A 10,122-nucleotide genomic window follows, 5' to 3' on the forward strand; every position below is an offset into this window, starting at 1 on the left:
GAGCCGGGCCGCGCCGGGCCGCGCCGGCGGGGCTGCGGGTACCCGCAGGAGGATCCGCTCGGCAGGCGCGAGAAGGCTCGCGCACGGTCCCAGGAGATCCAGGCAAGGAGAGGGTGCAATCCAGGCAGTCGGCTCCGGGACCCAGGCGGCGCCCTGAGCCGGGCGATCCTGGGGTAAGCGGGCAGGTTGGTCCTGGGGGAATCTGGACGGACAGGTCCAGGAGGATCCCGGGCGCTTGGAAAGCTCGGAGCCAGAGAACTCGGGGAGGCGGGCCGGGGCGGGAGGGAGCGAGTGGTGGTAGTTCGGTGTGCACAGTAATCCAGCGGTCTCCTGCGGGCCCGACTGGGATCTGAGACTCCGGGTGCGCGCGCCGTCCGGGGTTCGAGCTGGGTTCTTGCTGCGCCGCTCACGTACTCACTTCTGCTGTCCCTAGCGCTGGCGCGGCCGCTCTGGATGAGAGGGGCGGGGCTGTCCGCCTGCCTGTCATCGCGGAGTCCCCGCCCCTAGCCACCCGCCGCCCACTCACAGACCGCCAGGCGCGCTGGTTCGGCCTCAACAGCTCTCCGCCGGAGTTCAGTTGGCAGCGGTTCCGTCACGCCCACCCTCAGGTTCTCTGAGGCCTGGGGTGGGCGGGGCCAAAGAAAAGATGAATTAGATTGGGCGGAGCGATACTGTCCATCAGAAGGAGAAGCCCGCCTCCTGTCCCCAGTGACGATTAGTAACCGAACCTGAGTCCGAGGTGCCATTCACGTAAAACGAGCCGGGGGCGCCCCCGTGTGGTCTGTGCGTGCCTGAGGCCGCCCCCATGTGGCTGTATTTACAGGCACGTCCCGACCCAACCTAATCGCGGCTTACGCACTACCAGGTGGGCGTCCTCTGCGACACATCCTGTGACCAGGACCTTCTCACTTGTTTATTCATTCGTGTATTTCATCATTCTTTGAGCCAAAGACTGACTAGAGTTTTCTGGCGATACAGCAATGGATAAGACAGAGGTTTGTGTTCTCTTGCAGCTAATACAGTGGTGGAGGCAGGCATGAAGTCATCACCGCAGAGTGTAACAGTTATGGAGGAAGGACGGAGTTGCTGGAGCCCATGCGAGAGGCATGGCTATGTCTGGCCCTGAGAAAATGACATTCAAGTCGCAATATGAAAGATGAATAGTAGGCGAAGAATGTGTGTTTGGGGACCGGGGAGGGCAGTCTCAAGCAAAGCAAACACGCTTTGTGTGAAGTCCCAGGGGCAAGAGAAACTAATATTCATTGGAGGAAATGGAAAGAAGTTCAGAGTATCTTAAATATAGAGTTGGAGGCTGAGGGGAGCCAAAAGGAAGCTTGGGAGTAGCTGTGGGGAGCAGAGGATTTTCTTTTTTTTTTGGACTCAGAAGGCCTTCCTAAGAGCTAGGGTCTGAAGCAGGGGCATTACTTCATCAGGTTAACATGGCTTCTCTGGGAAGGAAGAATGAGAAGAGGCAAGGGTGGAATCAGGGAGGTCAGTGAGGAAGCTGTGCAGTGGGCAGGCAGAGGAAGGTGGTGGCTTGGACCAGAGTAGTGGCTGTGGGGATGGAGAGAAGTGGGTAGGTCTAAGATATTTTAGGACACAGAGCTCAGGGGAATTGTGATTGGGTGGTTGAGAAGCATGGGGTAGATAGAGACATTAAGAAGAATCCCCAGGTTTCTGAACTGGGCAAATAGACTCCTACCCCATTTGCTCAACAAAAGTTTGCAAAGTGCAAAAACACTCTGAAAAAAAATCAGTCTAGTTTACTAAGATGTAGATGTTATTATAGCCCCATTTTACAAACGAAACTGACATCTAGAAAGGCTTAGTGATTTGCCCCAAGTCACAGTGCTCATAAGTAGCAGGATGGGATTTGAATCAGAGTCTGTAGCTCTTTTTTTTTTTTTTTTTTTTAAGGATTATATAGCTTTCAGACTCACTCATTCTACTTCATCAGACACCTTAGGATCACTTAGGTGCCTGCTAAAAACTCAGAATTCTAAGCCACCCATCCACCTTGGATGTTGGGACTCAGAATTTCTGGGGATATGGAGCCCAACAGTCTGCATTTCAAATAAGCATTCCAAAGTCCGCTCTAAAGTCCGAGAGTCACTATCACCATGCAGCCTCTCACTGTCCTAACTGGAGAAACATCCGTCCCTCTGAACCTCCTCCAGATACCATGAGATTTCTCAGGACAGAGAATAAGAGATCAGATTCTGAGCTGCCTCAGAAGCAAAATGGTCACACTTAATCCTTTGACCATAAAGTATCCTAGATCCAGTCCTAAAAGTTCCGTTAGTGTAAACTGATCCATGGATCCAGTGCTCAGGGACATTGCTCTAGAGAGGTTAGTCCTACTGGCCAGAGGCATGTGAGGGTACATGGGGCTGGAGTGTGGGTGAGGGGTGGGGGAGGATGCCATGAGATTCCCAGATTTCACCCCTTCAATCTGTTCTCAAGCCCGAGACTCCCAGAAACATCGTTCAAGGTTCTAGGTCACAGAAAGGATCTTGGAGATCACCTTGTGCAACTCTCCCATTGCAGAGCTGGAAGCCTGAGGCCCAGAGACAGGAGGGCTGGCCCTAGAGCCCCCTCTGCCCTGGGGTGCTGGTTGCAGTAGGACAGGGTAACATTTCGGCAGGTGGCCTGGCAGCAACACCTCCCAGCTGAAGTCCTGCTCGTAAGGCGGATCTGTGAGGCCGGCAGTCCTGTTTGCTCAACATCTGTGCCAGGGTAGGCCTCGCCCTGGACAAACACAGCCTGCCTAGCGGCAGGCACCAGGCTCCTTTGTTCTCGGGCCCGATAGCAGAGGCTGCAGGGCCAGCAGGTAACGGAGGGCCCGTCCTCACCGGATGTTGGCACTATGGTTCCCACGGGAATGGCTCCTGATCAAGAGGCCGACAGGCTGGAGGGCACCTGAGTACTGGCTACAGCAACCTTGGGCAGGAAGTGACCACCTGGCAACAGAACAGACGTGAGCAGAGGGCAGGTGGAGGGACAGGAATAGAGAGCCAGGCCAGATAAGGAGGGCTTTCATCTCTGCAGGGCTAAGTGAGCAGACAGTCTTCGCCCTCTTATCTTTTCAGGCTGATGAAGTACCAAGGAACCCAGGAGCAGGCTCCTCCAGCTTTTGATTTGGAGTGAAGGGAGAACGTCCAGACTGAGGTCAAGATGCCTCTCTCTGGGCCCATCATTCTTTGCCGGTTTGTTTCCAGGAGGGAGATTAATGTAGAAGCAAAACCTTGGACTTTGGCATCAGAGGGAGCTAAGTCTAAATCCTAGCTCAGTCATTTACCAGCTGGGGGACTTATGATAAGCTGAACCTTTCTGAGTCCAAGTATCCATGGGAATGAAGGTGGGACAATGATCATACTGCCCTCACAGGGCTATGATGGTGCTCTGACCACAGGGCCGGGAGCACTGCAAATATCTAATAACTGCAGGTGCCATATAATAATTAACACTCATGCCCCAGAACCAACCTGGACACACGGTCAGTTTTGGGATAATTAAAATAGAATGTATGCGAATTGAATTGGGGCTGGAACCAACTCCAGATTCTCTTTTTAAAAAATGATAAATATGTGTTCCTGGGTTTGTGGTTTGGGGATGGTGGTGAGAAAGACAAAACTAGGAGAAGAGGGCTTTGGGGAAATAAGTGATGGGGGATGAGTGCTTTGGGGGTTTCAGTTAAGAACTAGCGTGGAGGCAGAGAGTCCAGTGAGGAGGGCAAGAAGTGATGGTGACAGGGCTGGCTTTGTACAGCATGGTAGTCTGAGCAATGGGATGGGTGGTCATTTATAGGAAGAGAAGTAAAAACTTGAGGAGGGGCAATGTGGTTGGGGCAGGAAGGGGGAATAGGGACTGAGGATGTCATTTTGGACTGGCTAGGTTTGGGAGGCCTGTCAGCATTCAGATGGGCTCATGGAGCTGACAGCTGACAACACCACTCCCACCTCCTTCGCTGACCTCCAGTACCACCTAGGCAGCCTCAGATCTGATCTCTCTCTGTCACTTGTAGGCAGCACCTCACGATCTTTGCGCTGGCTGTTCCCTCTGTCTGGATCTCTTCTTCTTCCAGCTCCTACAGAGCTGCCTCTCAGAATTTAGGTCTCCACTTAAATATCACCTTTCTGACCACTTTGATCTCCTCCCTCCTCCCCCACACCATCACTGTCTCTCCCATTGCACTATTTTATTTTCCTTATACTTAGCACTAGTTGAGATTATATTACATAGTCATTTGTCTATGTATGCATTGTCTGTCTCCCTTTCTAAAACGTTAGCTTCCTGAGAGCAAGGGCTTGTCTTATTTTCCACTGAATCTGCAGTATAAGGACCACTGACCTGCATGAAGTAGCAATTTACTGAATCAGCCAGTAAGAAGGGCAAATATATGGGATTCCAATTGCCGCTTCCTCCTCCCAAGCCTATGGCAGACGTTGCTCATCAACTATGGGCTGTTTCCTCAGTGCCATGCTGCAGACGGCCCTTGCCCTCGTCAATCTCTGAGAGTTGGCATAGGAAGTTCCACCAACCTGCCATCCCTGTAGTAGACAAAGTTCCTCTGCTGGCTACCATGTGATCATGTGTGAGTCTTTTAAAACTTCTTGGGGGACTTCCCTGGTAGTCCAATGGCTAAGACCCCAAGCCCCCAATGCAGGGGCCAGGGTTCAATCCCTGATCAGGGAATTAGGTCCCACATGCTGCAACAAGCGCTCACATGCAGATCCCGAGTGCCGCAACTAAGACCCGGTGCAGCCAAATAAATAAACATTTTAAAAACGTAAATAAAGCTCCACGGGCTTCAGTTTCCTCATCTGATGTCTCATCCGAGAGGTAGGGGAGACTCTCCACTCTTCCTTTATGAGCAGGGCTTCCTGTCAAGAACTGTGGTCATCTGCAGACATGCATTGAGTCACAATCACTCCCGCACTTTTCTCTTTCTCTGCTTTCTCCGTTTTCTCACCAGCCCCAGAAGGCAAGCCTAGAAATAACCTTTGACTCCTGGCCCAACAACACCCTCATGTTTGGATGAGGAAACTGATCTCAGAGAAGAAAAGTCAATGGAGCCAGAAATCTAACAAAGCTTAGTTGTCCACACGCAATGCTCTGGCAACAGCCATTCCTCTCCTCTGATCCCCGCAGGGCCGGGCACTGGCTGCCGTCAGCACCTCCCCTCCGGGATGGGAGCCGGGCCCGCAGCTTCCTTTATTCTCGGGCTCATTCCCAAGCCCCAGGAGACGGGCAGCCTGGCTTCCGTCCAGGCCCTGGGCAGTTGGTGGAGGAAAAGGATGCCCCGTGGATTCCTGGCTCCTTCCCCCACTTCCGAGCTGCCCATTCAAGGAGGCGAGAAAGGTACAGGCCTCTTCCTCCACAGTTGCTTTCGGAAATTGGAAATTGCCTCGGGGTGTTTGGACCAGGGTGAAGTTCTCAGCTGTTCCAAAGCCAATTAACGCCCTGTTGGCAGCTTCTGGCCTTCATCTTCTTCCAATCCAACCTGGATCATCCCCTCCCCTTTCTTGAAGCTGTTCTACGGCCTGTATCTTCTCTGACAGGAGCTCAGTTCTGGCTTCCCTCGAGGAACGGTGGAGGAGGAAATAGAGGAGTATTGACTAAATCCCTCTGTGATCTTAAGTGGAGGTGCTTTAAACATCTCCCAGAGAGAGGGATGCCTCAGTTGCCACTGAGCCTGCCTGCGCAGAGCTCCTGTTTGCAAACTGTCTTTTCTTGTGGAGACACTGCACTTCCTTTTTCTAGGAGCTATTTGGGGAAACACTAATGTTTGCAGGAACAGAGAGCCAGCTCCCCGCTCAGGAGGACAGCGAGGACCCAGAGGGATCCAAAAGTGCTAACTAAAGACCAATACCCGTAGCCGTTTGGGGAAAGTTACAAAATGGAAAAGACTGGGGCTTTTCTGTTTAATTAGGAAGGAAGAAATATCAGGGACTAAGGATGACTCTTTTTTTTTGGCTGCACCTTACAGCTTGCAGGATCTTAGTTCTCAGACCAGAGATGGAAACCCACGCCCCCTGCAGTGGAAGTGCAGAGTCCTAACCACTGGACTGCCAGGGAATTCCCTAAGGGTGACTTTCAGGGAGGCAGATTTTGACTTGATATTTATCATTTCAGCCATTTATTGAATAGCTACTGCATGCCAGGTGTGAGGGAACAACTGAGATCAGGTCCCCTGACCGCAGGGAGGTCACGGTCAGAGGGGGAAGGCAGGTGTCCAGGAAACACAGGACAAGCCCAGGACAGTAGGGGGCCTAGGCACAGACATGCACCCAGCCCACCTTGTCAAGAACACCATGATGGGAGTGAGGGAAGTTTTCCTAAGGAGGCAGGCATGGAGCTGAGACAGGGCTAAGGCCTGGTGAATAAGAGAAGCTGGCCAGTAGAGGGTGACAGACAAGAATGCTGAGCAGTAGGCGTTCTCAGCTTCCACACATCAGAATCACCTGGGCAGTTTTTAAAAATGAAGGCTGCCTATGTCTAGGGATCTCAGCGGGGGGCAGGGCCTGGCACTGATGTGTCTTAGAAGCTCCCAGAAGGGGGATTTAGGGGAGAATGGATCCATGTACGTACATGGCTGAGACCCTTTGCTGTTCACCCGAAATTATCACAACGTTGTTAATGGGCTGTACCCCAACACAAAATAAAAGTTCAATAAATAAATAAAAAGTTGAGCCTAATGTCGGAGGGAGGTCAGGAGAAACACCAGGTCATAAAGTAGGTGTTGGGGGTGGTGACAGCCCAGGAGTCACTGGTGGGTCAGCAGTGCTCCACTGCAGAGGACTTCAGCAGCCATGTGAAGGAGGTTGGAGTTCTCCCCAAGGAAGATAGGAAGTCCCCATAGGTTTTAAGGTTTCAGGGAGAGAAGTCGATCAGTTACATTTGCTTTACAAGATAATGCCTTTGCGTCTTGCATTTCCCCTCCTCTTCCCTTCACCTCCACCTGATATGAAAGGATCCCTAGAGAGGCCCACTTGGGACCACCAGGGTCAGTGGTTCTCCACCCCCTGGCCCCCGCCAGGGGCTCTCCTTTCCTCTGCAGAGCTCAAGCCCTCGCCAGATCCTGCCTTGAGTCTCTGGGTAGTGCAAGTCTTCTGTACCTGCCCCAGGTGGGGAGGGGTCACTGGAATCCCCAGCCCCTTCTCCCCGCTTGTCCCCGTTCCCCAGTATCTGCCCTGATACTGGCTCTGGCCAGTTTCATCCAGTTCCAGCCCAGCTGAAAATGGCCCCTGACCTGCCCGAGTTCTGCAGTCACTGGACAGGTGAGACATTTGCTTCTCCCTGTTTGCCAAAGCTACCGCTCTCCGGTCAGACCCACTAGCTTCCTCCTTCTGGGAATGTGTGTCGTCAGGCCTGTCTGGGTCCCTGCTGCTACTCTCGGAGTCCCCACGGCACCTATTGCTCCCAGCCGGAGGGAGAGCAGTACAGCGGCGAAAGAACGGGGCTTCAGAGTCCACCAGACTTGGCTTATGAACCGGACTCCACCTCTCCTCAGCACTGTGACCTGAGCAAGTCTCTTCCTCTCTCTGAATCTCCACTTCCATATTCCTAAAATAATAACACCGACCTCCTAGGAGAAACATGTAAAAGCCTGAATGGAATACCTAGCCCACAATAAGTCATCAATAAATGGTAGGGTCACTTACTACTATTAGTCAGTGCTAATTATTATTGCTAGTGCTGGATGCTCTGCTAAATGAGCAAAAGTTGTAGAACAAGGAGAAAACAGGATGCTCAGCTTGTAGCGTTACTTTGAACGCAGAACACAGGCAGTTTGAGAGACTTTTATCAGAGCTGGAGGCTACTCATTGGCCAAGGAAATGCTACCTACCTAATCGGCCCTGCGGACCTTTGGACTCCTGCTCCGTTCTTGATATTTACACCCCATTCTTGATATTTACACCACTACTTGCTGGCAGACCGACAGGGGCCTTTCAAAAATGCGTCAGGATGAAGCCTGGGACTGTTGTAATGTCACTGTCGTCTGGCACGGTGTGTGGACTGCGCACAAGAACACTGCCCAGGATTTGCATTGCATTCAGAGCTCCGAGACCGATGCTCTGACTCAGCTGATATTAATGATAAAGAGGCATGTTGGTTTCTCACTTATTTTTATCCTCCCCACCTTGGGAACTTTATAGGAAGGGGAGTGACGGTAGGACAAGACTTGGCCATCTCTGTCTCCTGTCTTCCCAGGGACAGAGCATCATAAACGGCTGTGATTGGAGGCCAGAAGCCTGCTCTGGTCTTTCCAGATCTGCCTTCCTTCTTTCCCTGATTAAATGAGGTGAGGGGTCCAGTAGGTGGCTAAGTCTTGCCCTCCCATCAGCCTCCCTTTCCATAAAGTTCCCAAGGCACTGAGGATAAAAATAAGTGAGAAACCAAGGTTCCTCTTTATTATTAATATTAGCTGAGTGAGTATATGAGACATCCCAGATTCGGTGTCTCTCTGAGCCGATGGAGCACCTCCTCAGCCTGACAGTCCAGACCAGGGCCTTATCAGGGGCCCTGGCCCAAATGCAGAGCCCTCCCAGGGGCCCTGTACTTGTGCAGAAAAACAGGAGAGGAGAAGACACCAGCTCCCAGGATAGCCTGGCTGTCCATGGATTCAGGGGCATAGGTGAAGGAAGGGAGAGAAGGGCCACAGGAATGTGAGTGAGTTTTAATACATGAAACCCAGTCCCCATCTGAGCCTCAGAAACTAACCACGTAAATAGACATCCCTGGAAAAGGGCGGGGAGTGTCTCCACCTCCTACAAGGATACCCCAGAGAGACAGGCACGGCTCCTGCCTGCATGGAAGCTCAGGTCTAGCAGGGCAAGTATTTACTGACCTGATTAAGTTGCTATAATATAGTAAGCGCTGCAGCGCCACAAAGCGCACTCGGCAGGCCAGATCAGGCTCTGCTCAGGAAATGCTCTGGACACTGGAACGTAAGGACTGACTTACAGACTGGGTGAGGCACGGTGGGGAGAGGCGGTGGGGCAGAAAGAACCGCACTGATGGGCAGTAACAAATGAGAGCCCTTCCCTGATGTTTTCTCATTAAATCCAGTCCCTGGGAAGTATTCTGAATGGCTCCTAAATGCTGCAACCCCCAGGCTTGCCTTTGGGAGTCTTATGCTACCTGGCACCCTTGGGGGACACCAGCTATGCCAGCGGCTCTTTCCCACACTCAGACCCCATCTCCACGGGCTCCGGGACATCTCCATTGGGGTGTTCTTCAGGCATTTCAACTCCAACATGTCCAAAATTAGACTCATCTCCCTACCACCCTCAACCCCCTACCTCCTCCTCTGCGTTCTGCTCCAGGAAGGACAGTGCCGTCCACCAGGTGCCCACACAGGACACCTGCGGCTGCACAGACTTCTCTTCTTCCTTTTTTCCTTCATCCCATTCGTTATCAACTGTGACAGGTCTTAGCTCCTCAACATTCCTCTTCCTGCTCTCCAGTCATTCATGTCCTCCCATCCGTCTTAACTCCTGCCTTGATGTAAGTTGGTCCTTCCTCTCTGGCCTGTTTGATTGTGATTCCCTTCTAACTGGTCCACAAACTCTTCACCACTATGTTATCCTGTTAAACTACTGTTTCTGATCAAGTGAGGTACCCCCACTATCCCCCACCCATGGTATAGAGATTAAGAGTGTGGGCTCTGCAGCCAAGAAGTTTGGGTTTAGGTCCTGTCACTCACCACCACTGTGACCTTGAGCAAGCCTTTTAACCTCTCTAAGCCTAGAAGGTGGAGATAATAACAGCATCTAGACGGTACATGGCTGCTGTTTTTGTCCACCCCCAATACACCACCTGGGCTTCCCAGGTGGCTCAGTGGTAAAGAACTTACCTGCCAATGCAGGAGACATAAGAGACACGGATTCGATCCCTGGGTCAGGAAGATCCCCTGGAGGAGGGTGTAGCAATCCACTCCAGTTTTCTTGCCTGTAAAATTCCATGGACAGAGGAGTCTGGCAGGCTACATACAGTCCATGGGGTTGCAAAGAGTAGGACATGACTGAACACACACTCACGCAATACATTTCCCTCCCTCTCACCCTTCCTTTGGGTGACCTGCCGTTCCTCAACTCCACAGGGCAAGGTTGCCAATCA

Source organism: Budorcas taxicolor, chromosome 1 (assembly GCF_023091745.1).
Source record: "Budorcas taxicolor isolate Tak-1 chromosome 1, Takin1.1, whole genome shotgun sequence".
In the NCBI taxonomy this organism is placed as follows: domain Eukaryota; kingdom Metazoa; phylum Chordata; class Mammalia; order Artiodactyla; family Bovidae; genus Budorcas; species Budorcas taxicolor.